At 34.9% G+C, this 24,174-nt stretch overlaps 1 protein-coding gene across 2 annotated transcripts in view; it reads left to right on the forward strand.

Annotated features, from left to right (window-relative positions):
• The window catches only part of LOC131533180 (RNA-binding Raly-like protein), a 141,317-nt gene continuing 117,143 nt past the window's right edge, over positions 1–24,174 (forward strand). The window contains exon 1 of one of the 2 annotated variants that reach the window (XM_058765332.1): positions 1–121. The gene's annotated coding sequence lies outside the window, so the exon portion shown is untranslated. Of the gene's footprint in view, positions 832–24,174 lie in introns of both variants that reach the window. The other variant, XM_058765331.1, reaches the window with a different exon arrangement.

Here is a 24,174-nt window from a genome sequence, read left to right on the forward strand (position 1 = left end):
AAGGCAGCAGCAGTCACGTGACAGCAGCGAGGGCTCACAGACTGAGAGAGAACGCGCTTCATTCGCCATACTGTGTTTTGTGCCATAACGCATTTTTATCGCAACATTTTACTCCCACTCGGTGAGTACGTTTCCAGGCCTTTTTGTAACCCTTTTTGTCTTTTCACTTGCTCTTTTTTTATTTTTTCTCTCTCCTTTTGCTGGGGTTTGAGCGTTGAGATTTGAAAAAGTGTTGTTTTGAGGCGTTTTTCGATCCGTACCTCAAGTTTTTAGTATGCAGTGATTCCTATCGGGGCTATTCAGTACTGAGTGACACTGGCCAAGTACGTGCTTGCAGTCGTGTGAAATCATGCAACTGGTTTTTAAATGGCCTTGGCAGTTCCATTTTTACGTATGTACGATGATATTTGTTTTGAACCCTTTTTCCTTTTTTGTTCTCTGCCATTGACTTTTGCTGTAGATATGCTTTGCTTGTATTTTGCGCTGTTGTTCATGAGAGTTTTGTGATTTTGATGTCACCGAGCGAAGCATTTGCTTTTATTTTGGTCTTTTCTTTACCCGAAAGTCATTTTAAGACCTGGTGACGTTTTAATGGAAACTTTTCGTGCAGCTTACCTGTCACGTTTGTTTATTTTTGCTGGTTTTTCTTTCATTTTTAATGCCTTATCCTTTTGCAGATGATTTTAAGGTGAAGTGATTTTTGGATGTGCGCATTTTTCACGTAGATGATGCAAATTAAGGTGTCTATGAAGGGATTAATTGTTTCTTTGGGGGAAATATCAATCAGTGCGTCTTTGCTTTCACCGAAGATGAACAGACTCTCCTTTGCAGGTATATAAGGACAAGAAATCAAACCTTACAGTACATGTTTGTTTGCAATAAAAGCAAGGCGATTCTGAAATGTTAATCTGTGAATGATGTATTCTTTGGCTGTGAGGTTTATCATCAAATACACATCTGTAGTTGTGCTTGTGCATAATAACCACATTGCAAGTGAATGTGAAACTAAGTGCAACCTCTGTAAATCATACCTTTATAGTTGTGTAGATCTCTCACTCACCTTATGTGGATTTTATAATGATATATTTAAAAGATTCATCTCATACATCATTTATTTTATAACTGTTCAAATGCCTGGGTAAGCAAGGAGGTCCTACTATCTGTATTTTAGATATAATCTTCAGCGATTTCAGATTGTAACCATGTGTCAAATATTGTCACTGTGAGGTTTGGGTGATTTCTGGTGAACACATACTATATATGGATCTATGGACCAACAGAGCACATTTAATTGCAGGTAAATTGAATTCGACAACATTGCATAAAAGGCTTAAAGACACATGTAGATGTCTCAGAAATGAACAGAAAGAGTAATGAGCATGTTAAACTGAAACCTCAAAAGAGATCCTGCATGCTGTTCCTTTCAGCACCATGGACAGCGAATGGGTTCATAAATAGCATTTCAGCACTCTACAAACAAGAACAGACAACTTTTCATGCTATCTATTATGTACAACGAGGAAGCATTTTATAACATCTTAAGCTTATTTTACGATTTGTCTTCTTAAAGGGATAGTTCACCCAAAAATGAGTAAAAATGCATTTACGCATTATGCAAATCCTCATTTCGCATGGACAAAAACAATTAAATTATTCCTCGAAATGTCTTCTTTTGCATTCTACAGAAGAAAATAAGTTATACAAGTTTGGAAAAACATCAGGGTGAGTAAACAGTTTTGGGGTGAACTATCCCTTTAACTTTCTCCTTTCTAAACATGTATTTTACTGAAAGCATTCTGTGCACATGCTTTCCCACAGTTCCTAAAAGCAGTGATCAGTGACACAGCAAGGTGTGAGTGTGTGTGTGTGGGTGGGCATGGCAATAACTGCTGTTGTGCTTTGTTTTTTTCATCTTAAGCTTCACCTATTCCAGTTAGCCCCCAGAATATCTTTAGATTCTGTCTTAATGTCAAGCGCTGTAGTGATTGTGAAGGTGCGCCGCTGCATTGAGATGTACATGGCGTGTGTTGAAAGGTGCCTCTGCTGCGTTGATAAATGTCTCTTTCTCTGTCATCCCTCCAGCTGGGTGTTATGATAGCCGGCGTTACGTCCTGCGGTGTCGTCTCAGCCCTCCAGGCAATTTTCCCCTGTTATCTGGGCGTCGCACATGAGAGCTATAAATGAGGGTTGAGAAATATAATAGCTCATGTGTGGAGATGGCTTTGCACTCATGAATAAAACATCCTTCCGTTAGTAAAGGACTGTTTACGCTGGACATGTGCCCACCATCTGAGTAGAGCTGGACTTTGTGTGTGTGTGTTGGCTGACTAACTTGCCTCTTCTTTGTCATTTTTGGTACACGTTTTGTTAGTTGATTTGTATTTCCTGATCTGCTTAAGATTGGCATTGTTATTGATATCAGTTGTCTCCTTGCAGACATTACAGCCAGATGCTCTTCTGTACCCAGAAGAATTTGCAGGAATGTCTTGGTCTCAGATTCTCACACTGCCAAAGCAACAGGACGCAAAGGATCAGAGTTAAAACCCCTTTGAACTGCAGTCTCTGATCTGTCACAGAGGGAAAAAAACAGAGCCTGTTAGTGACATAGGAAACGTTTGGATGGAAACCACAGAGGTTTCATTCTGTTGAGTTGTTTCAATTACTTTTGACTGATAGTTGACTGCATTTTAGTTCACTCCAACATTAAAATGATCTCATCAATTACTCACGTTGGAACACAGAATATATATTAAAATATACTAAATAAAAAGCAGCTCTTTTTAATTGTAATAACATTTCATGATATTACTGGGTTTTTTTTTTTGTTTTTTTACTGTATTTTTGATCAAAGAAAGAGACTTCTTTCAAAAACATTAAAATATCTTATTAACCCCACACTTTTAAATGGTAGCATAATTTTATAAAAGTGAAATGGATTGCGAATGTTGTTTTTATTTCGACTTTAGCTGAGCTCTGTTACTGACATAGGAAAGGTTGGGATGGAAACTGCATAGATTTGATTCAGCTGAGTTGATTCCAAAGACTCTTGTACTGCTAGATCGATTATTAATTGATTATTTTATAGGCATAGTTCACTCCAAAATGGAAATTTTGTCTTTATTTACTCACAGTCTCTATTCCTTATTTTATTTCGAGGATCACTGTGTTTCAACAACTGAACTTTCATTGTATACACAATACATTTTTTTGAAATAATGTATTTGCATTTTACTTCTGTAAAGAAATACACTGAAAAAAAAATAGTCTTAAACATTTTTCACTCAGAATTTGCTGGTAAATTCCACAAAAAATTAAAAACAGCAAGTAATGCATTGAAATAAATGGGATGTTTTTTGAAGTAGAAAGACTGAAAAAAGTTATAGGTATAACTGAAAAAAAAAAAAACATTTTTACAGTGTAGGGTTAAAATATGATTTTGTCTAGGGAAATTTGATTACTGTGTGCACCTTTAAATGTCATTAAATTATTTTGTTAACAACGGGAAAGTTTATATAATGTCATTCACTACAACAAGGCCCCTAAATAGCTATTTAGCCAAAAAATTGGTGTAGAAACATGTCTTTCTTTTATTGGTGTTTTCACTCAGAAATTGCTAAACATCACAAACAGAAAGAAATGGCAAGTAACACGTTGAATTAAACATGACTTTTTGAAGTAGAAAACCGATATGCATTTTTTTGTAAAACATAATCCAATAATCATTTTTTCTTTTTGTTTTCAGCTTTATTTTTTTGTTTAACAATGGTTTAACTGATTATACTCCACCTGCATGGCCTAGGTGACATTATAGATGAATTGGAAAGTATTTTAGATTACAATTCATCAATCTTTTTTTTGCTGTTGTTGTTTGGTATTTGAAATATTGTGCACTGATTAATTGTGCACAAAAGAATATTAATATATTCTGATTTTATGTTGACTTTTAAAAGTCAAGCTCACAATTAAGGCTCCGCCAGTGTCTTCTTTGACAGTGTTGCCTCATTTAACACAGACATTGTAACAGTGAGATTTCTAAATGATATTCTAATGACAAGACTTCATTGCTTTCCTAGACTCATATTCTAATCAACAAAAAACTCACAGTGATGAAGGACATAAATGCTTTTGAGTTCACAATGAGCTTATTTCCTAGCATGGTCATATCTTAATAACAAGCAGAATTAGATAAAAGCTTCTCCCTCTGAAGGACTCTAACCTCTCATGTACCCCTGAGCAGATAAACAGCTCACCCTTGGCGATGAGCACTGGGCTTTTATAAGCTCTCAGGAAACTGTTTCCCTTTTCAGAGTTGTAAATTTGATAAATGGGAGGATTCTTCATTAAATAATCATATTCTGAACAATCAATGCCATTTCTGAAGAACAAGGGCAATCTAACAGAGCTTTTAAGTGCCAATTATGTTAAAGCATTCAAGTTATAATACAGTCCTTAAGCGCAGCCTCTACAGTGACATATGCTACACCAACTTTTCCAATTAAATTGTTTTGTTAACCTCAGTGACATTTTGAGTTTCAGCCAATCATTAGAAGGAGCTCACTGACATTATCAGATCAGAGATTATTAATGTCAATCAGATTTATATAAGTTTTTGTCCGGCTTCAAAACCAGAAATGACAGTTCAAGACAGCATGAAATCAAAATTCTTAAAAACATGCTTAAAACAGTACTTTTAAAATGAAAAGGTTTAAAAACACACGTAGATGTCTCAGAAATGAACAGGAAGAGTAATGAGCATGTTAAACTGAAATCTCAAAACAGATCAAAATCAAAAGTCTCCTTGTTTACCTTATCAATACACATCTGTCTTCATTTTTTGCCCAAATGACTTTCAGGCTGTTGTTTTTAACCCCTGCCTTTCAAACACCTATAAAACCACTTTTCATAATCCAATCAATTCCCATAGATAAATATTTTCCAAAACATTTTTCTTGTTGAATATCCTGTTTCAGTTTATACACTACTGTTTTTTTGTTTTGTTTTTTGCCTTTTTTCATTCATCAAGAATGCTTTAAATTGATCTTTTCACTCACTCATTAATTGATAAATTGACAGTAAAGAAAAAAATGTATATGCAAATGTAAATAATAATAATAATAATAATACTTTTAGAAAAATGCTGTTCATCTGAACATGTTTATCCCAGTATTCTGAAGAAAATGTATTAAGGTTTCAACCCCCTCTCCCCAATAAAAATGGCAAAATTTATTATATATAATCTAAGCAGCAAATCAGCATATCAGAATGATTTCTGATGGATCATGTGACACTGAAGACTGGAGTAATGATGCTGAAAATTCAGCTTTGCATCGCAGGAATAAAATGCTTTATATATATATTAAAATAAAAAAAACAGTTATTTTAATTTGTAATAATATTTCACAATATTACTCTTTTTATTGTAATTATATCAAATAAATGCAGACTTGGTGAGAGACTTCATTCAAAAATAATAATTATAGATTTATAGATTAAAATAGATTACAAATGTAGTTGTTTTTTGACTGTAGTAGAAAACTGATCTGTGTTTGTTCATTTTAAGACTCAAGTGATGGTTCTGAAGAAACATGATGTAAGTCTTTTTAGTTATTTTATTAGAACCATACTCAGCGTATTTAGCTTACTGTTAAATATTAATGCAATAATTTATCATAGAATTTATCAGATTATTTTTCTTCTGTCTTTTTTCTGGACTCAAAGCGCCCTAGCACAGCTTCAGATGCTTCCAATCTCATTCTAGCACAGAAAACAGTTATTTTACAGTGTGTTTAGGCTGACAGCAGGTTAATGGGCTGGACTGAGAGATGTGGCTCTGAGGGGCATCGGTGTAATAAGCATGTGGTCTGATCTGTGGTTTGATCCTGTCACTTACTCGCTGCTGAAGACTCCGTTCCCTCAGCCAATCAGTTCTGAGTCCAGTCTTTAATATGAATGTGTCTTTCTAGTGCTCGCTTAAGACTCGTTTGGGCACCGTGAGAGGAAATTATCCATCTGCCCTCCACAAACATCTAAGAGTGTGTCCAAGTTTGCACTTTAAAACTAGACTTTGCACTAATTGCCTGGTTTCCCTCCCATTAATTTCATGATGACGTTCGAAAGACTAATTAATATTGGCGAGATGGTACAGAAAGTCTGGCTACTATTTAAGTTTATGCTCTGCAGACCTCATTTACTTTTTACTCTGACAAGTCGGTCCAGCTGGGATTGTTTCTCACTTAGTTCCAACTAGGGAACATTTTTTATAACCAAACATACACACATGGGCTGGGGAGAAGTCAGCAATTAAGAGCAAAAACTAAATGAAATTTAAAGGTGTGTTAAGTAACTTTCTGGCTGATATAACAGTGGTCTTGGACTTCATCCTGACACTTACTGGTGTGGATGTAGCATTACAGTAAAGAGGAAGTTTTTGTAATTGAATGTCAGAGATTAAACCTATTCACAATCTATTTTTACCAAATAGTTGGGTGATAATATAACATAATATAAAATAATATTCAGCAACATGAATGTATAGTTTTCTAAAAAGCATGTCATTATTTTATTTATTATTAGGGTGTTAAGAGTAAGACAGATCTTTTAATAGCATCTGTAGATTTAAAGTTCAGTAGCAAAGTAAAAAAATGTTCAAACTGTCTGTTTCATTGACCAAATTTAAAATTCTGAATCAATGATTTGTTCATGTTTATATGTGATGTGGTAGCCTAAATAAATAATTCTGCTGTTTATTATTGTGTATTGTTATGCTGGTGTGTTTTAATTAATGAAAATGATGTAATTCTTCTGGTGAAAGATACTGTAGAAAACATGCCTTGATATTTTTAATGTGCAATATATATATATATATATATATATATATATATATATTTTTTTTTTATTTCTTTTTTTATTTTTATTATTATTTTATTTTTTAAATCATTTTTTGTATATTTTATTCAATATTATTTATAATTATTTTTTCCTTAGTTGTAATACCCATTCCTATTGTTCTCACCTGATTGATTATACATACATATGTATGTATGTATGTGTGTGTATATATATATATATATATATATATATATATATATATATATATACTGTATATATAGGCCATATTAGGTTATATATGCTACTAATTTGGTTGGAGTTTTCATATCATGTCAGTATGATTAAACTGATTAAAATATCACTTTAATCAGTTTTATCTAAAGTGCTATTCATTCTTTATATGTTAAGCTTTTTAATGTGAAAAACGTACTTTAAAGCAATATAAGACTATTTCAAGAGCAAATTCCTGCAGTAAGTACTAAACATTTGTGCCCACATGTACAAGTGCAGCTTTGAGAATGCGTGTTCATATGCTGCATGCCGTAAGAGTTAACGTTTCTTCTTTACTGGGAAATATTTATACCTCGTTGTCTGTGGCAGATTAAATCATGATACACTTCATGGAATCAATTTCACAGCCTATTTCAGCGGCACCGTGTCCCGCATCCCACTGATGTCGTTTTACCCCACTATTTGTCTCGCTTGGGATGCACAAGCTTTCCCAATATATTTATCCCTCTCTGTTTATCATATCAGCCCTGCATAAAATCTTCATTAATGCATATGATTGAAACCCCAGCATTACAGTGAGGCGAGGCTTTGTTTGTCTTGCTCCCCGTTCTTTGTACACCTTCTTTGTTGCACGTACACAATCACAGTCATCTTATATGGCGGTGTGTTATTTATTAAGGGCAGACCAGCACCTTTCAGAACTCTATTAAGTGCAGATCTCTCGGCTTGTCAACATCAGGGAGAGCTGCGCTCCATCAGCTACAAGAGCTGTCGACTTTAAGACAGCTCCTAAACTATTAGCGTTATACTGTGACAAAGCTGCTCTCGCATACTGTCATACCCTTGTACTGATAAACAGTTGGCCTGTCACACTCTTGTACTGTTGCGCTACACTTTTGCTCTTATACTTTGTTTGAGATCTTGGTTCAAAGTAGTAGTCGATCAATATTGATGCCAGTGCATGGGAAGGGCAGCAGATGGCTGATTTAATGTCGATATGGATAGCAGAAATGTAGGCCTATATTTAATAATTTTTAATATATATATATATATATATATATATATATATATATATATATATATATATTATATTATATTATATTATAGCTAGTAGAATTGTGTATAGCTAATTTTGTAGCTAATAGTATTGTGTATATACAGTATTCACTACTGTTCAAAAGTTCAAAAGAAGTGTCTAATGCTTACGAAGGCTGCATTTATTTGATCAAAAATACAGTAAAAATGTGAAATATTATTATAATTTAAAGTAACTGTTTTCTATTTGAATATATTTTAAAATGTAATTTATTCCTATGATGCAAAGCTGAATTTTCAGCATCATTACTCCAGTCTTCTCAGAAATCATTATTAAATACTTTGATAAATAGAAATATCATAACAGCATTTGTTTTAAATCGAAATCTTTGGTAACATTTTAAATGTCTTTACTGTCATTTTTGATCTATCTATCTATCTATCTATCTATCTATCTATCTATCTATCTATCTATCTATCTATCTATCTATCTATCTATCTATCTATCGATTCATAACATTCGATTTATTTTTACAAAGTGTGTCCAAAAAGCTGTATAAAGTATTGAAAGCGGCTGAGCAAAAGTCATAGAGTGAAGAATGCAGTATTGTGGCTACATTTAGTCATTTCCTCTCAACAGAGGCTAGACTCTATCCTTACTCATTGCTGAGTCTGAGTGTGTTTGTGAGAGTTTTTTAGAGGAACTGAAAGAAAAGCCTTTCTATATACTGTATGTGGGGGTTGTTGTTATGACTGAAAGAGAATGCAGTAGTGCATCACATATATTCTAGCTATCTTTGTTCCCTTCACTTTTTCTTGACCTTCTCTGTTGCACTGGTGTTTTGTCTCTCTATTTCAGTGTTGCGGTGTGTGTTGTAACTCTAAAGGCTGTAATCATCCTCCCTCATTTATTACTAGAGCAGAGTTTGGCTCCTCCCACAGGCTCCTCTGGCTCTTCAAGGCATGTTAGGGAGAGATGAGAATCAATCATTTCTCAGAGTTATTCCAGGCAACAGATCTAGACCTGCCCAATGGAATACACTGAAGCTAGAACAATTGCTAGCTTGTAGCTAACAATTTCTTCATTGCAATATAGTGCTTGTTTTTTAGATTCATCCCAGTGAAAGGTTTGTTTACATTCATTCACTGTCTCTTTCTGTAGGTTACATAATCATTCAGTAAGTTCAGTGCTTCTTCACAGCCTGTGCTCGCATGCTACTGTATTTGCTTGTATTGCAGTCAGTCTCAGGAAGATGGAAGATAAAGAGATTTGCTCGCCTAAAAGAGTCAAAATAACAGGCTGTGATCCTTTTTAGGCTTTAATAAATGGCGACTGTTAACATCAGAAGTGCTTATTGTATTGCCTCATCACACTCATGGCCAAACAAAATGAAATCCTGCGCTGGTCCAAACTGGTGAGCAGGTGGTTGTGGGGTACAGATGCTGGTAGAGAACTTTACATCCAAATATCCATGAGTGATGAATACACAACTACTACTCCATCTGGTTCACAGCACCAGCAGCTGGGCCGGGCCGAGATCAGCTGGACTTCACCTGGCCCTACTGGAACCGTATGCTCAGGCCAGAGATATCAAATGCTAACTGGGTAAATCTCATGAAGACACGCTACCCACGACTCACTATAATATCAAAAGAAAGAAATACATTTTATTATAATTTTTAAAAAAAATATTAATTCATAGATAAATTTGGTCATTTCCATTCAATTAAATGACATACAGCAACAGAAAAGAATAAATAAATGATTAAATACTGCAATTCTATAATACTAAAACAATGGACCAAAAAAAAAAAATTTAATATATTTTATTAACAAAATATTAAAATACTGCATATCATTATTTAACACATTTTTATTCTTATTGTTTAAGTATTAAAAAAAAAATAGGTTGATTTTGTAGGCAGGCAATTCAGGTTCAGTGACCTAGTACGTTAACTGTACACTGGTATCGTTTCCACCTCTTGACAAACATGAGGCCGGATTGATAGCCAGCACTGTTAGTGTATCTGTGTCATTCCATTTTTGAGTCACATCATCTTATTGTCAAGCTCAGTGTCATTAGACTGGATTTCTCGAGAAGTGATCGCTCTCCACAGGTCACTCTAGTTTCTCTGGGGTTGCATCAACTCCGCTTAGACTCTATAGGAGACAGACCCCAACACGCTCCGCAGCCGACAATCTTTCTCCCGTTCTGCTCCCTCTACTCTACCAGCCACAATGGGAGCATCCGAGGCCGATCAGTTTCTGATGGAGCGTGACCTCAATTTCCTCTTCCTTTCACATGAGGAGAGACCAGGATAGAGGGATGAAAAATTGATTTGCATGTGTGTGGCTTTGAGGTGTTCAGAGAGCGAACGCAGTGCTCGTACAAGATTTCTCGGGGTTTGCTTGAGGATGTGATGGTTTGAAGTGAAGCGTGAGGGCCCGCTGAATGTGGACGGGAGAGTCTGATGAATGATGTGAGCTGATGAGACGTCTCACCTTGAAATCTGAACCCGCTGCTTTGCTGTTAAAAAAAAGGTTCTAGGTCAACACAGACGTTAAACTATCCTGACAGTATGAAAAAAAGGTTTACTAACAAAGGTCGAGATGAAAATTTGGTTTTGAAACCACATGAAATGAGAAGAATCCATCGAGGTGATTGTTCAAGGAAACTGTATGCACATAAATAGAAAGTAGCAATAATAGCATATTTTTTACAACCAGCATCTGTGAACCTTTGCCATGGTAACTGAGTGTATTTCAGAGATTAAAAAAAGGTCCATTTATTAATTGATCCAAGAAATTATGAGTATTTTTACTATTTTATACAGACATTTAGCACACATTAAGTGTAAGTGTAAAATAATGTGTTCTCCATAATAAGTGATAAATAACATCTGTTGTTTTTTTAATAACACAACTCTGTAAAAAAATAAAATTAAAATAAAGTACTTTTTACAAGAAAATTCTATTTCAGTTTTGCGGTTTTAAAAATTTCATGTTTAATGTTACTTGCCGTTTTATTGTGAAATGTCCTAGCAAATGCATCCTTCACCAAATTTTTTCAATTAAGTATTAAATCCAGTATAAATAAACATATGATGTAATTACAATTAAGCAATAACTACACTGTAAAAAAAAAAAAAAAGTCGAGCGAACTTTAAACTTTTTTTTTTTACCAGCTTCAGCAGATTTTTTTAGTTTGCTCAACTTATTTTTGTGGGAGATTCTCAAATTTTTGTTGTATAAACTTAAAGCGACAAGTTGAGGAAACTAAAAAATCTGCTGAAGCTGGTTGCCTTAAAATTTTAAGTTGGCTCAACTTTTTTTTTTTTTTTTTACAGTGTACAGTATAACAGAATCATATCCCGTGTTCTCTTTAAATGAGTTTTTCATAAAGTTTTTTGAACCTTGTGATTTTGAAAGTGAGATGTCTTTAATATTTCAATTGTTTCTTATAGAATGCAATGAAATTAAACAGAGACTTTTGATTTAGTCTTCTGCTTCTCTGGTTTTTGTCCTAAAAAAAAAGATCCTATAATGACCCCATTCACTCAAGATCTCAAACTCTGCTCATATGCCACGATACCAAAGTGTGTAATCAAATGAATGTGAACTCATATTTCTCATCAAATTCTCCCAAAAGCGAATAATTTGAGATATTCGATCTGCATTCATTTTACATCTCTGAAGTCTCACTGTATCTGAACACTTACTCATTTGTGTCTCTTCTTACTTCTCCCAAGAAATTTTAAGAGAACCATCTGAGACTAACTTGAATAAATCACCTGAGCCATGAAAGAGCAACCTCTGAGCAATAAAATAGGTTGCCTGGGCTGCTATGAAAACTGTTTTGAACAGCCAGAAATCATCCGTAGAATCTGCAATAGCAGCTTCATGCTGTGTCAAGGAGCGTGAGTTTACATCATTCAATTAAAGTATTGCATTCAGAGACATTGATGTCAGGATAGTCAAAGGCTGTTGAAAGTTTCTCTGTCAATCAGAAATGTTTTTCAATGTACATTCATGGCCACAAGTTTGTGAGCACCTAAAGTTTGTTACAAAACACCTTTTCACAAGACAACTCAATGTCTTGTGTACATGTCCTTTCACTTTATTAAAGAGAAATACTTCTACAAGTACTTGATACTTCATTCAGTATGACTCATCTACAGGTTAATGCCGGGCAGGTTTTCTCATGCTTGAATAATAGTTGATATTTGAAAGTGAAGGTGTGTGTGAGTTCACACCACTCAGCTATTCAGCTGAAAGTAAAAAAAAACATTCATTTTCTTTTTTGAGAAAGAGATTTTATTAATAACGTATAAACATTAATACCAACAATACGCTTCAAGATTAAGTATCCCTTGCCACTCACGAATAAACAAGTGGGAATTATGTATTTGTTTGATATTCAATTATTAACCTTACCTGTGTTAGCCGTGTGTTATCTTAAAAGCTTCCACAAAAATAGTCCATATCATTGTACAGAACAATCGGTTTGAGTAACAAGACGAAGCACTGCGATTGACGCAGTCGGGTACGTTTAAATACTTTCAAAAGACAAATTGAGTAGGATTAATTACATGTTGTTTCTAATTGTAAAATCAGTAACTGCAAATCAGTATACTAGCCTACACCATTGCTTCCAATAGTCTGTTTCCTCAAAAAAGAACTTCAAACATGTTTTGTATTGTTGTGATTCATCTTGAAGCTGGATGGTTTGGTTAATGGCTTCGGAAAGTGATTCCCAGGTGGACATGTATGATGGAAAATTTTAGATTTTGCTTTGTGAAAAAGATACTACACACAAAACTGCAAATTCTCTCATCATTTACTCACCCTGATGCCATCCCAGGTGTATAAGGCTTTCCTTAGAAGATGAACACAAAGTTTTATTTAGAAACATAATCTTGGTGAGTCGATATAATGTTTGCAAGTGTATGGGACCTCCAAAGTAGACATTTCAAAAACCACACAAGTGAAGATGGCGGTAATCCATATGACCCCATTGAATATACCAGTGTCTTCTGAATCAAAACAATAGGTGTGTATATAGAATACTAATGTTTTAAACTTTGTTTTAACCATAAATCATTGCTTCTGGCTTGCTGTTTCAAGAGTTTAAGTTTGATTTAAAAGGCAGAATGTTGTGTAGAGTGCAGATGGCATGAGGGTGAATAAATGATGAAAGAATTTTCATTTTTGTGCAGAGTATGTCTTTAAACTCATTTCCTGTTTTCTGCATTCCTTTTGCTTGATTAATGGTGATAATATCTAGTATCTATAATACAGGCTGAATCCATTTCTGGTTTGATGCCAATTAAAGGGTTTTTAAGACTGTAAAACAGATTGGGAAATACTGGCTTAGAACTCTTTATTGAGGAGTTTTTGAAAACCCCATTGAAAAATGAGTGGGGAAAAATACTTCCAGAAACAAGGCTGCTAGAAGAAATGGGTGGTCACTGTTGAGCTCTATTGAATTGGAAGCTGGGAGATTCTATAGAGAGCAAGAGAAAGAAAGAGAGCTAGGCTGAAAAGAATAGGGTAGTATGTTCGTTTTTAACACAGGCTTCTGAGAATTGCAGGAGAAAGACTGGAAGGATCCAGTGCAATTTTTATGGATGTCAGATTCTGTGTGTGTTATATTAGATAGTATGCTTGCACATGTGTGCTCATTTCACACAAAAGATAACGCACATTCAAGCGTGACAGACCTGGCAATAGCATTTCAGATCATCTTTCTAAATGTATGAATGGAAATGGCATTGATCTGATAAAAACTGCAGTTTAACTAACCTTTCTATCTGTCCTTTTCTATTCGTAAATGGCAGGCGTGTTGCTGGCGTGCGTGTGCAGGATTTGTTCATAGATCAGCATCTGTCTCTGTCTTTGTGATGACAGTGGAGACTCTCATCTCGCTCCTGCTTATTGATTTTTCCCTTCCCATGTTGACGTTGATGTTGTGAAATGAGGTTCGGCTCTGTGAAATGTTACTGTGTTCAGTCGTGTGTCCTTTTCTCTTTCACTGCTGTTTCCGCCTTTCTCTCTAATGAATATTTTCTGGCTATAAAGTGTAACAGCCACCCATCAACTCGATTTGCGTCTGTTTTACGAGATTATTTGTACGGTCCAGTTCCATAGAAACTCTGCGAGCTCATCATTTTAAATAAAAAACAGGTCATTAAAGGGTAAAGTGATTACAGCTTCACGGGAAACTTTATGACATTATCGCTTAAATGTCGCCGCACGTTTGTAGATGTGTTCGTCAGAGCGTGTTTATAAATGTGTTCATCCATCTGGCCCTTGTGTTTTGGTTTATTATGTGAAGGCTAGTCATGCATAGCCAGACATTTGACTAGCAGTGTGTAGTGGGGTCCAAAATTTTGCATATAAATATATATGATTTAAAATGATGATATATGGCAAATGCTTTTTAAACTGCATATATTTTTTAAAGATTTTTCTTTTTCATCATCTCCGAAATTATTATTTGTCATTGATCTGTAAATATTTTTTTCCTGTTAATTTGAATATACTTCAGGTGCTGCCAGATTTCAGTGTTAAACTCAGCAGTCCAGTAGCGGGAGTAAATGTCTCATTGAATCACTACATGATTCATGTCGCTTATTTGGACTCAACCAGTCATTTAGTCACATTCTTACATGTTTTCTGAAAACGGTCCTGTTGGGCTACTATTTTCTTCCACAGTTGTGCAGACTGTTTGCTGTTGCTGGGCTGAATTTTGCCTTCAAAGTCAACATGAAATAAAACTGGACCCGATTTATTTACTTTCTTAATATACATTACAGGCTGAAGTCATCAGTGCATGTAATTCCAAAGAAAAAAATGTCTATCTAATCATAATTAAATGATTTTATGAATCCTAATGCCTCCTTTCCAAGATCCTGCCAGTAGTTAATGCCACTTAATGTTAATCTGATAGCATATAATGATAGATATAAAAATGCATTATCATTGAGATGCTCTTAAAGGTGAATTTGACCTTCAGTCTTCATCACGAAACCTCCTAAAATGTGTATGCCAGCAACCACTGCAAGAGCCCAGTCAAAGGTTTTTCTTGTTGAACCAAAATGGGTTTTGAATTATGTTTTGTGTTGACTTTCCTGGACTTATTGAGAACCATGTACATTTGTTTCATTAGGCAGGCAAATGATCTATTTGTAAGACCTGCACACTTTAGGTATGTGCATCTCCACAACTGAGGCTGATGCAATACGCATCTCAGTGCTTAGCCAACGATACGATACATTAAAGATACATATAAAGCAGCTACCGATGTGATACGATTCACCCCTATTACGATGCATTGCACAATATGATACATCATGTTCACGTAGCAGCAGTGGTGATGAGAGAACTCGCTTGAGAAACAGTTTAGAGAGGAGAAATCAATCTAAAATATTGGTCACAACTTATTGGTCAGAAGTATAGCCCATCTACTAATAATTATATATAAATAAATTGTTTTCTTCTCTTATAGTGTGTGTTTACACTTGGCAGGTTTGGTTCGATTAAAACAAGCTCTGATGCAATTGCTCTGTTAGTGTGGTTCATTTGAATAAGTGTGAATGCTGCCATCTGAACTCTTTTCAGGGATCTTGTTTGGATCAACTGATGTATGAACACAGATACAGACCAAAGACACCTAAATGAACCAAAAACTGGACATGGTATCACAAGATGCAACCCTAAACAGGACAGAATGCTCAAGCATATGGTTCTTCTCGTCATAGGAGTTACGTTGCCCATTACAGTTCGGTAAAGGTGTCAGAAGCACCGGCTTCTTACAGCAGATCTCTTCAGTTGCATATGTGCAACTGAAGAGTTCCTGGCAATGTTTTGACTCCTTTACACATTTTATAAGCTGGTAAAAATACCACCATATGTACACACATACAACGAGTACATTTAACACAGCAGTCTAGGATGTTTGGCAAGTTCACAAAATTTACGGCATAAAAGCTGTCCAGTGAGGTCGTGCCATATCCTTATGCCTTTTGTGCCGTATTTTTAGGTTTTGTGTTAAAAATGACAGTGTGAATGCAGAGTGAACCAGGACTAAATGTAAACAAATCATTTTATTTGTTGGTCCAGACCTAGCGTACCAAGAGAAGTTAACTATAAATGTAAATACCCACTTTATCATTATAGTCAAGTCTCATTTGGTAACACTTTATTTTGATAGTCCACATTAGACAGTCTACTAACTAGCTATAAGAAACTTTGCAACTGCATGTCAACTACCCAACCTGGTCTCATGGCATAAACGGACCTGGGTGCACCGTTTTTACGTAGCCTACCTTACTGCACATTTTGCCGCAGTTTCATAGAGAAATGTCCACTGAATGGCGCTAAAACACGGGTTCAATATGTAAACCCTGGCACGTTTTTATTACGTTGCTTCAGGTAAGTATTGTGGAAGTTCAGAATTCAAATATCTGGGGACAGTCGCTAAAAATGAATGCTCTATCGTGTTGGAAATATGCCCTACACCAAACCCAACCCTAAACCTACCCGATAGTGTCAACAAATGCAAAACTGATATAAAAACGCATTTGTTGATGCTACCATGCTATTTGAACTTCCTTATATGCAGATTAGAGTATTAGTAAATCTGTCTGCTTAATATCTGCTAACACTTTAGTAACTTTGCAAATATGTCAACTTATTCTACTAACCCTAACCTAAAGGTTTACTAATACCCTAATGGGAGTTATTTGCTAATTAATGAGGGTTACTTGACATGTAGTTGCAGTTACTTATAGTCAGTAGAATGTCTAAAGTGGACTACTAGGATAAAGTTTTCACCAGGCTGCTAAAAATGTGTTTTTTCCTGTTTTGACAAAAGGATACCCACCAGTCAATGTGAGTGGATGAGACAATTTTTTTTACCATATTTCAATTGTTTTGGTGCATATGTTTTGAGATGAGACTTAATTAAAGGGTCAGTTGAGCGTCAGAGGTTCCTCTCTTCTCAGAGGTCTTTGGGAGCTCATTATAATCTTCCGCGTTCTCTTACATCGTGAGCTTCAGCAGATTTCCAACACTGACTGGATGCATTACTGGATGCGTCTGTATCTGATTCAGGCTGCATGTCTCTTACAGGATCAAACTAAGCACACTCATTAGGACCGAGATAAAGCTAATTACTATCAATACTCTGAAGTATTTATGGAAATGAGTCACTGCAATTAGGCAGCTATACACAAACGAAGAGAATCAGAGGCTTAGTTAGGAAAGTCAATCCACATTCAAACAATCTGACAGAAAACCTATTTCAATCTCCAATTAGTACGAAAGTGATTTTGGCACACATGTGTGATTCATATGCATTAATCCATGGATAGGCTGTAGGCTTTCTGCAGGAATACATATAAATAATGTATGAAACCCTTGTCGTTGAAAATGGGCTTTTCTTTTGAAATAATCTCTGTCTCAAATGAGCTGAACCCATCGCTGTGTGTGTCAAGTACACCAACTTTTTCATATCTACCTTTAAAAACATATGAAATGAAAACTGAATCTATTTACTTTCATGATAATTGGCCCTGGTTGTAGTGTGCATGATTTAGTGCATGTGTTCTTAATCAAAATGTAATATTTTCTTCTTCTGAAACTATTTGTTCGGTTAACTTAACCAAGAAAATAATAAATTTTTAATTTTTTTAATTTTTATGACAGACAATAGTATTAAATTTTCATAATGAGAAAGGATGCAATAAATTGATCAAAAGTGACAATTAAGTCATTTAAAATGTTACAAAATATTTCTATTTCAAAAAAGTGCAGTTTATTTATTTATTTTCTATTCATCAAAGATTCCTGGAATAAAGACTATGACTGTTTCCACAAAATATTAATCTATTTTCTGAATGATCATGTGACACTGACAACTGGAGTAATGGCTGTTAAAAAACTCATCATCAAACTCAAACTGTCATCAAATAAATAGTATAAATTACAATTTAATATATATATATATATATATATATACAAAAGAGAAAACAGTTATTTCAAGTTGCAATAATATTTCACAATATTACTGTTTTACTGTATTTTTTACTCAAATAAATGCAGTCTTGGTGTGAGCATGAGAGACTTATTTAAATTAAAAAAGGGAAAAATTGCACTAACCCCACACTTTTGAATTATAGTGTATTTCAGCACGTTTCAGAAAATTATCCTGACATGCATTGTGAGAGTCATTTTGTATTTTTCTGCATTTTAGAAATGTGTTTTGTGGTAGTTAGGATTGTGGCTAACAAGAATAAATTGCAGCAAACAAAACACACACACACACACACACACACGTCTGGTTTGCTATCCTTGTGAGGACTCTCCATAGGCGTAATGCTTTTTCTACTGTACAGACCGTATATTCTATTGCCCTACACCAACCCTACACCTAACCCTACCCCTTACAGGAAACTTTCTGCATTTTTAGATTTTCAAAAAACTTAATTCTGTGTGATTTATTAGCTCCTTTACCCGTGGGGACCTGAATTTAGGTCCCCACCGTGACACAAGTCCACATGAGTCTGTGTGTATTCAGGTTTAAGTCCCCATAGAAAAACAGGTACACACACACACACACACACACACACACACACACACAAAAGACGACTGTGCATGAGAAAACACTTTTTGTGCTGAACAGAATGGACCAAGCAGGCTGTTTCCTGAGTAGGTGAACAGGAAATGCACTATTTCTGCATTACTCTCATCTCTTTAATGCCATCTGTCCGGTTTCTACTTAGCTTGAGTGCTAAGACCAGCAATGGACCTAATCCAAGTTCTCCCATCATTTGGATATTATTTACTGATAAGCATCTGCCGCAATAAAGCTTTTTCCATTTAAAAAGCATATTTAATACTCACATCACCTTTAATGTCGCTGACTGTGTATTTGTGGCACAGAATGTGTTTTGTTTGTGCATTTTCATCGCTCTGAATTAATTCACTTGTTTTCATTTCTGCATCCAGTGTATCACTTCTCCATGTGATGAAGATTAAATTGAGTGTGTGAGATTATATTGAATGCCTTAAGCAAACTAATGTGTGAATTGATTTGCTGGGGAAGATTGTTCTCGCCAGCTGCTGGCAGATGCTTCAGCCTTCATTTCCTCTGTTTATTTTCACTAAAGACAGGAAGTCTCTCAGTACGTGAGAGTCATGTGTACAGTCACAGTGTACCAGACCTAATGATCACTTACAGTCCTGCTGGTGTTTTTGACAAAAAAGCTTCCAAGGCTGCATTTACAAATACAGAAAAAAAAAATTATATTGTGGAATATTATTACAATTTTAAATAACTATTTTCTATTTGATATATATTGTAAAATATAATTTATTCCTGTGATACAAAGCTGAATTTTCAGCAGCCATGATCCTTCAGAAATCATTCTAATATGCTGATTTGATGCCCCCCCGCCCCATTTTTATTATTATTATTATTATTATTATCGATGTTAATATTTTTGTAATATATAATATTATATTTTTGTGATATAGTATTTTTTGTGTAAACTGTGTAAAATATTTTTTTTTTCAGGTTTCTTAGATGAATAGAAAGTTCAAAAGAGCGTTTATTTGAAATGGAAAACTTTAATAAAAATATACACATATATGCTGTCACTTTAATCAATTTAATTCATTTTTGCTGAATAAAAGTTACTGGTAGTAGTGTAGATATAGGACTCTTTCTTTCTTTCTTTCTTTCTTTTCTTCCATTTTCCATCGTGTCTTGCACTCTTGGAGGTAAATTCTCTTCTCTCCTCTTATCATGGTGGTGTATTGGAGCCCAAAGCACCGGGCCGACTGAATGAGACCAGAATAATTCAATCAGATTGGCTGAGATCTCATTTCAGGCTGTTTGCAGGCCGCTAAGCACAGGCTTTGCTTCTGTCAGAATCCCACACAATGCCCTGGGACCGCTGATTGACAGCTCTCAGGTTCTTTCAGGTGGAGTTCATCATTACATTCCATTTTTCCTGGAAGTTCTGGCCGTTTTCTGTTGTGCCTCTGTGGCTTTCACATTACCCTATTACCACCGGTGTGTTTGGGTGAGTTCATCCGTGTCTACACGTATGTGAAATTGTCGATGCTTTTACACTACGCTGATTGCTGGAACAGTCCTCGCGGAGCAACCGGAGGTTAAGTGCCTGACTCAAGGGCAGCACACTTCTGGGAATCAGGGTCACACAGGGGACAGTATAGACAGGGAGGAGACGGACCACTGGTTGAAAAATTAATGGAAAAAGGAGAGATAATTGTCTTTTATGTGCATTAGAGATATGTGCATTTCCATTACCTGGACCAACCCTTTTTTAACATGATTTACGTTTCAGAAGCTAAATTTGATGCTATTTTTTTTTGCTAATGTGAAAAATGTTATTCAGGGAATCTGCAAGATTTTTAAGGGTAGGGCAATGTGTATGGTAACATTCAATTGTAAAATACTGTAAAAAGATTTATAATTCAGATGCAAGTTTTTACAAAAATAAGAAGTTTTATCAAATGAAACTTCACATTTCAGCCATTTTTAAGAAAATGGAGTCAAAAGCACCTATTATAGTAATTTAAACAATTATCAATCAATTATTATATTAATTAAATAACATAAAAACTGTATATATTACTGTCTTAATTTTTTAGATTTTACTGTCTTATATATTACTGTCTTGTTTTGATTTTTTAACTCCCACCCACCCCCAGCTTTTTTAACAATAGAGCTTTAGAAAGGAGCTAATTTTTTTTTCAGATGTGTTTTTTTTTCAAAATGCATTTTATTGTTATTTTTGTGAAGAGTTCATCCATGCAGATTTAATTTTTTACCTTTTTTATCTAATTATTTATAATCCAGTGCTTCTTGATTTTCCAACAGTTGATGGATAGAGCCAAATCTCTGTCCTACATATATTTTTTTTATCCTTCCTACTTACTACTGTTTATCATGACTTTAAGAGGGTTTTAGTATACTTTTAAGATTTACATTACCTAGCATTCCCATCAGCATTCTCATAGCTTTCTAACAATAGAATACTTGGTTTAACAAGCTAATCGGTAAGCTCAGGTCATTTTAATATACATAGTCTAGTTATTTTTGGAAAGCATGAACATGTGTCTGATTGGTTCTCTGGTGGACATAATGCTTAACCATTATTTAGAGCTTTCTTAAAGGGATACTCCCCTCAAAAATGAAAATTCTGTCATCATTTACTCACTCTCATGTCGTTTCATACCTGTATGACTTTCTTTCCTCTGCTGAACACAAAATAAGAAATTCTGGGAAACTAACAATATTGGAGCGCATTTAATTCTATTGATAAATATCATCTTTTTATTTTTGGGTGGAGTATCTCTTTAAAATGGACTAGTCATTCAGACTTGTTTATTTTGAAAATGCATAGTTTTAAAATTAGAATCTGTTGTAGGGCAGGTGCACATGTTTTTGCACATGTATACAGTACATGCACGTATGATTGTATGGGTTGTAATTTGGAGTGCATGGATAAATGGTCCAGTCGGCCCAGTTTGCTACAGAAGGTCATGACCTGAAAGTGCAATTCTGCTATTACGCAGACAATGTTCATGCACTCAGAATGTTCCACAAAAAAAAAAACAGATCTGAAATGCTCTGAAAAGGATGGAATTAAAAATTGAGGCAAATCTGCTTCCCAGAGTGCTTTGCACTACTTTGGTTTCTTTGAATGCTCTTGAATAGTGCAAACAGCTCGTGACTGGTGCACATCTCAGCGTGCTTTTACCATGTCTGCACTGAGCCACAGACCCGTCTCAGAAATAAACATCCTGTGTTGGGTTTTTGATCTCTGGATCGCTTCTTCTCTAACCGAAAGCTCTCTTTCTTTTCTTTAGTATATGCTTCATGTTTTTGAGAGCACAAATGCGGAGAATTCACATGACTTGGTTTGACGTTTGTAATATTCACATTTGTGTACGTACAGGAGACACAGCAGGAGCCCTATTTATTTGAAGACCTGGGTTTGCTGGCTTCAGATCTTCTTCACAGAAACCCTGCTCATCCTCTTCCTCTCTTTCATGCTGCTATTTATGACATCTTTAACCTCTGTAGTTAATTTTATTATTTAATTTTTTATGATAATGCACTTGTGCAGGACTGTGTTAGTGCTGTTTTTGGAGATTTACAGACTCGCTGTGGTATTAAAGAAAATCTTAGTCTTTTTGGACACGAATGATTCGTTTGGGGGAAATAACTTTTTTTGGTGTTCAGTTCTGTTCATATAATTAGAAATCTTAAAATTATAATTTTTTTTAATTTAACCCTCAAAATCTATCAGTTTTTTAAATAAGATTTTAATTTTATTACTTTTACGCTCTTAAGGCTTTGTTTATTTTAATATTGTGAAATATTGCATAATAACTTTTTTAATATATTTTAAAATGTAATTGTATTTCAGTGTTAAATGATCCTTCAGAAATCATTCTAATATGCTGATTTGGTGCTCAAGATATAATATTAGATATAATACGTTTAAGACATTAAATGTCTTTACTCTCACTTTTGATCAATTTAATGCATTCTTGTTGAATAAAAGTATTAATTTCTTTAACTGACCCCAATTATTGTATATTATAGTAGCCACAATGCCTGTAGATATTTCAAAGGATATTGTCAAAGGATATTTGTTTATAATTATTTTAGGCATTACAAGGCAAAGAGACAGTACCATGTTTGTTTAAAGCTGCAGTCTGTAACTTTTTTGGGTTTAAAAATGATCCGAAATCAATATTTGAGCAAGTACATAATCAGCCAGTGTTCAAACCTATCACCTTACTTTAGCCCGATTCACAACGGTTAGCTTATAATAATGTTTATCTAATCTAATTTGAGTGGTACGGGTAGGTTTTCGGGGGAAATTCGAGCATGGCACTGCGTCATTACGTCACGTCTGTAAATATAAACAAGTTGTCCCGGCTACTAGACTATCGCATGTGAGGATCCCGCAGGTGGCGGATCGTTTATAGCCTTTTTTCACAGCAGCTAGAATAATTAAATGTATCATTTTGATGGCGGGTTGTAATCCAGGAAGGATTATGTGTTTATGAAACACATGTGAATGAAATTAAATTATATTCCAGTTTTAAATGTGCTTCTGGTTACAGATAGCCTGGGATTACACAAGATTTGTATTTTAAAGACAACCAGTTCGAAGGGAGCATAGTTTGCTTTTTGGGTTAAAAGAATTTCTTAATATGAAATTCGAATGGTATGACAATTAGAGATTAGACTGTACAGAAATTGAAATCTACACACTAATACACACTATACTCATTGTCACGCAATGCTGATGTTGTTAACATTAATAATTTGAGAATAAAGTATAACAATAATAATAATTTACACGGTTAGATGATGATATGAGCTAACAGATCGTTAGATTTAATTACCATTGGTAGCGCGATTTATTGCTTTTTTCCTTAGTTGGTGAGAACAAACGTGGCAGACTTGTTACTTACTTGTTCAGATGGCAATATACGGTGAAAATTCTTATTTGGGTCATATATTCCAAGATGTAGGCTACTGGCTAAAATCTGTGATTCCTGAGTACAGTATCCACACCGGTGCGGTGACTGACAGACTGACACACATACTCCTCAAAACATTAGATTCATCCGTGCTTGAGCCGTGCCAGAGCACAACCCCACACACGGAAGATAATTCAGCACCGAGCTGCAATTCCAGGTTTTCAAACAACGATGGTGACAAAGAGGCAAAACTTACGGACTGCAGCTTTAATATAATGCTCAGAAAGTATACAGTGGCCCAAAACAGTATTTGAATAAAATAATTAGTAAAACTGATAAAACATTTAGATTATACCATTGAAACTGGAGGTCAAACACACTTTCTGGAGGTTAAATGTGAAGTTAGTTCTGAGAATACTCGTTTGTATTGTAATAACAAAGTGTGACTTTGATGTCCAAATATTTGTTGAAGGCCAATATACAGTAGCCTTCAGTATATTATTGGCATTGATTGGAGTAATGATTAGTTATGATCGTTTATCCCT

The sequence above is a fragment of the Onychostoma macrolepis genome, chromosome 24, assembly GCF_012432095.1.
Source record: "Onychostoma macrolepis isolate SWU-2019 chromosome 24, ASM1243209v1, whole genome shotgun sequence".
Taxonomy (NCBI): Eukaryota; Metazoa; Chordata; class Actinopteri; order Cypriniformes; family Cyprinidae; genus Onychostoma; species Onychostoma macrolepis.